Source organism: Nilaparvata lugens, chromosome 9 (genome assembly GCF_014356525.2).
Source record: "Nilaparvata lugens isolate BPH chromosome 9, ASM1435652v1, whole genome shotgun sequence".
Classification (NCBI taxonomy): domain Eukaryota; kingdom Metazoa; phylum Arthropoda; class Insecta; order Hemiptera; family Delphacidae; genus Nilaparvata; species Nilaparvata lugens.
Window position 1 is genome coordinate 35,314,248 of NC_052512.1, and position 5,285 is coordinate 35,319,532.

The 5,285-nt window shown below is 33.3% G+C and overlaps 1 protein-coding gene across 2 annotated transcripts in view; it reads left to right on the plus strand.

Annotated features, from left to right (window-relative positions):
• The first annotated feature begins 1,052 nt into the window (after positions 1–1,052).
• The window catches only part of LOC111048229 (synaptic vesicle glycoprotein 2B), a 75,235-nt gene continuing 71,002 nt past the window's right edge, over positions 1,053–5,285 (plus strand). For both annotated transcript variants that reach the window (XM_039435804.1, XM_039435803.1), the window contains exon 1: positions 1,053–1,332. The gene's annotated coding sequence lies outside the window, so the exon portion shown is untranslated. The remainder of the gene's footprint in view (positions 1,333–5,285) is intronic.

Consider the following 5,285-nt stretch of genomic DNA (forward strand, 5'->3'; position numbering starts at 1 on the left):
AATTTTTTATTTGATTCAAGAAACAAGATTGTCTTCTGCTTCTCTTCACAGAAACTGATAAAAAATGCGCTGGTTGTAAACAAGTGAATAATGGATTCAATTTGATAACAGTGACATACCTATTATTAAAATCTTCAAATTCTTCTTGAGAAATGTTCTAATTTCGGCTAACTTCTCTGGAAGTTTGTCTCTATTCAAACGAATAAACTAACAAATACTTCCCGAAAAGTTAATCTGTAGAGTGGATAGCTGATAATTTTTCTTTGTATTTATGTACATCCATTCATTCATACAAAAATATATTCTATAAAACACTCATTGACATGGGCTACTTTTAAATTAATAAAATAAAATAAATCTTATAGCACCCTTTATTTTTAAAAAACTTTTAAATAGTTGAACAACTAGTTCTTCAGAACCTGAGATGTGTGAACCGAAACTAGTTGTTCAACTATTTTAAAGTTTTTTTTTTAAATAAAGGGTGCTATAAGATTTATTTTGTTTTATTTATTAAAAATATATTTATATTTGAAGTGTTATTTTTTTCATTTCAAATAGGATCCCCAATCAATCCTACTGTTGAATTATTCTTGTAAGAGAAATATTGGGTAATTGTTTTTATAATTTTCATCAACTCTGTATGATTAAAAGTTGCGGTTTTCAAAGATTTCAAAACAACAGTTCTTTAGCGAGTTCTCGAAACTAGGGGGTCACTAGTTCATAACTAGCAGGTTGAGAGTAATATTCAGCTGTCCCCATACTTCTCACCATCCTGGATATATTGATTGAACCCAGGGGGGTTTGAACCCACTAGTACATTTAAATTGTAACAATCGGAAGATATTGTTAATCAAAAACTGAAATTCATAAGCAAACAATAGATTAAACAAGATAGTAGACTTTTGAAGGGTAGTGATAACTTTTAGCAAGAGCAACAGAGAAAATAGATGTTGAAGAAAGAGAGAGCATGGGGCAGATAAGAGAGTAGCCAGTTGTGAGTGGGGGAACTCTCCTTTTCTACTGGTTTTTATCTCCTACCAGTGTACCAGAGAGCAGACATTCAGTGCCTCAGTGGCTTAGTACTAATCGGGTGTCTCAACCAAACACTTCACTTTCATAACTCTGTTAGTTGCACTTTCAAACATTAGCACGTGAATTAACCATTCCAGGTTCACACTTTTAAATAAATTGTAAAATACGCGAGCGTTCAACTCATTCAACAGGTGCTCTTGCAAGTGAATACATTCCACGATAAGTTCGTCATAAATTTGTTTTTGTTCACCGAGAGTTTCTGTTTGAGGGATTTCTGGAGACTTCTTGCTGTGTCCACAGGTATTTTATCAATCATATTTTTATCAATGTTTACAATATTTATCAGAAATTTTTGTAGATTTTCATGAACTTTCCTTTTTGAATTGCGCGTCGACGTATAGAAGGTTTTTTTGAAATTTTGTATAAATAATATGAAAGGAAAAGGAATTTCCTTCATGGTCCATCCAATATTACTGTAAAAATCAGACTAATGAATTATTTATGACTAGCAGGTAACCCGTGCTCCGCAAGAGTCTGATTAAACACATAACAAACTGAAAACTTGACCTACTGAGATCTTGACCAATTTGAAATAGACCTATCACCATCCTCGGTAAATTAAGAATCTATGTGCTAAATTTCAAGTTAATCAGTCCAGTAGTTGAGACGTGATGATGCGTCATTCGTGAATTTCCTATCCCGTACGTGTTTAAGTCAATTCTTTCCTTTATCATGATATATAGATTATTGAAAGTTGTATTATTAGGAATAAACGAGCATCTTCAACGATTCTGATGATTTTATTATTGACCAGCAGGTAACCCGTACTCCGCAAGAGTCTGATTAAACACATAGCAAACTGAAAACTTGACCTACTGAAATCTTGACGATTGAAAATAGGCCTATAACCATCTCGGTAAATTGAGAAATATATGTGCTAAATTTCAAGTTATTAAGTCCAGTAATTCAAACGTGATGATGTGTCATTCGTGAATTCCCTATCCCGTACGGTATATAACCAATTCTTCCCTTAATTATATTATTGACATTCGTCCATCTATCAATACAATCTTAACCCTTAGACTACCAAATAGGGTCTATGAAGCTTGTCCCGTCAAATACCAAATAATAATTTTTACCATATGTCCCAATACAAAAAACACGATAAAATGGATAAAATTTAGTAAATAGCTTTGCAATTTCAATTTCACGTGTTATTATGACATTATATGAGGTTATTTACTTACTTTCAACTCAAAATGACACTGCAAATCACATTGGAACAGCTTCATCCACACAAAACCAGCATCTGCACATGCATGTTTGAGAGCATATAACCACATATAACCTCAATTCACAATAATTTGGCGATCAGATAGTTCTAAACAGCTGATGTATTTCACAGAATAGACCCTAGACTACCGCTGGGATTCATTACTGTGTAGTTTAGATGATCTATTCACCACTGGGATTCGATGAACTTCTATTGGGACATATTGTCCCAGTTGTAGTCTGAGGTTGGTCATTCCTGCTGGGACATATTGTCCCGTTGTTAGTCTAAGGGATAAAGCATATAATTGTGTCTGGGGGTAAGCGAGAGGCTTGGCCTCATACCCAGAACAGCACTTTCGCCAATACCTTCAAAATTTTCAAAAACTATTAATGTTCACTAATAATTAGGTATAAACTATACCTCCACATTTATTTGAATACCTCCCAATTATTTAGAAACTGATTAGTGTTCTTCATTCATGCACTGGTTCCTGTGGTAAAAATTCCCATTCTATTTTATTTCATCAATTTCTCTCTATCTATTCCACCTTTTCAAAAATCAGTTTTTGAGTCAGTAAGCCCACTCACAAAGTTCAACTATCTATTTAAAGAAGCATCCCAGTATTCGAATTTATGTATTTCAAGTCCAATGAAATAATAAAACAAAAAACGTAATATTCCATGCTTGGAATTTCGTTCAAGTATACTAGTCCAGTCAACGATAGATTATAGAGGGAAAAGTTTGGAACACAATTTTCAACTTCACAGCTCTTTTGAAGAGGATTAACATATCAAAAGTCCTCACCCCTACTCTGTGCCAAAGGGGTGGAGTGGTTTGAAAGTACAATTTTTATTTTTCGCATAGATCTCTGAGACTATGCATCTAATGAGCATTTGTATACGAACTTGAAGCTTACAAAATTACCAACAAGTTTTGCTCTTTACATTTTTTTCATATCTCCCATAGTTTCTGACATCCGCTCTTGAAGGTGAGACATTTTTTGAAGAAACACATCTGCCTCCAATTTTCTCATCTTTTCGGCCTTATAATTTTTGAACAATTGACGAAAAAAATCCGTGCTGATTATGAGCTGATAGAGCTCATTATCTTCAATTTGATGTATATTTGCACTATTTTACGCATTTCCCTACGACTGTTGTAGCAGTTTCAGTGTTGAGAGTGAAATTTTCTATTCAGCGACAATATATCAGTTGACAATGAAATTTGAAATGTTTGGAACACGATTTTCGACTTTGCAGCTTTGTTGAGACTAGTTTGGAGGTGAGCATATCAAAAATCCCAACCCCTACATCATGTGCTGAAGGGATGAGGGTGGTTTGAAAGTTGCATTTTCCACTTATTACTTACATGCTTATATCTAATTAAATGCTATAAAGAGCTGTGGAGTTGAAAATTGTGTTCCAAACCTTTCTCTCTATACCTTTATTCGATGCCTGGTCTATAACCTATAGTACCAAATTAAGTTTCATTAGAACACATCTTTCCCAACACACATACTTGTCTAGCTGGGGAAAATTCACAAGAAAGTGTTGTATATTCTTTTATCCATGTACTATTTATACTAAATTTGTGAATGAAACGTCATGTGATTTGATATATAGAATAGTGCTACATGTATATATATCATCCAAAGTGAGATCAATATTGCTATATGTAGATATTTTCAATTCTTTCTCTAACATTCTCTATACAATATGAATTTTCCAAAATCTCATATATTTCATGATAATTGGATTGAAATGCCTGTTTTACATATTTAGATGATCCTCATACTAGAATACATTGGTGAATTCCAAAATAAGAGGAATTTGAGTTTTCTCCACATAACCAGTTCTCTGAGCTCATATAGTCTATTTTCATCATAAATATAATTTACATTTGGAAACTGAATACTCTCTATATATGCAACCTTAGATAATTTACCAAGTGCCGCACCGTACACAAAACCTAGCCTAAAAATGTTGGAAGTCCAGTTCAGCCTAGTCACTAAACTGTATCTTAAGACTCGGCAAAGAGATTCTGGGAATCCATTTTTACCAAGAGCTATTCTGTGACATTGAATCTGAAGTCATTGCAATTATTTCGTATTGCAATCGTCATATTCACACAGGTTTATCAGGAATTTGAATATGCTATGGAAAATCAATAAGCAACATTATCAAGTCCAATTTTCCAATGAATATTTGCTATTATGGAAATGAAAAATTGAATAAAATTCACCTAATTGGATCGGAGTTGATTCAAGAAAGAAAGTTTTCAACTCCTAAGTTGAGGAATTTACCAAATGACCTTTCTTATGAGGCCGCATTCATGAACGATCTTTGAGAACTGTCTTTGCCAAGCACGCTCCACTTGCCTTGTAACAAATGACAAATCTATAATCCTATTTTATAAGCGAGCAATTTCGGTATATCTGTTTATATTTTTATATCTGGTTATTTTTATATTTTTACCAGCTTACCCGGCAAACTTCGTACCGCCAAAAGTCAATGTGTCTCATGTCACACTTGATTTTATTTGGTGTGAATCATAAAAATTATTTATTTACAATTATATTTTCTTTTACATCTCAATACGGACTTCCTATGTGCTTGAACCACCGTTTTAATACCAGTAAATAATTTTATCACAGAGTGACGTGTTTATTACAGCTGGTAATTTAGATGCTAAATCATATTATAACAACATGATATGAATCATGATGATCTTCCCGTTCTACGTTAGCCGCTGGGCCGACATTTTCGAAAACCTAGGTCTGTGAAATGGATTAGTATTATTATTAGCCCTGCTATTAAAATTTCTGGTCAGAAACCATCCCCAATATTCACACAACATATTCCAAAAGTTTCATGCCGTTCTGTCAAGAGGTTTTCGAGTCTATAGGGAACAAACAACAACTAACACACGAACAGCCATTTATTTATATATATATATATATATTATATATATATATATATAT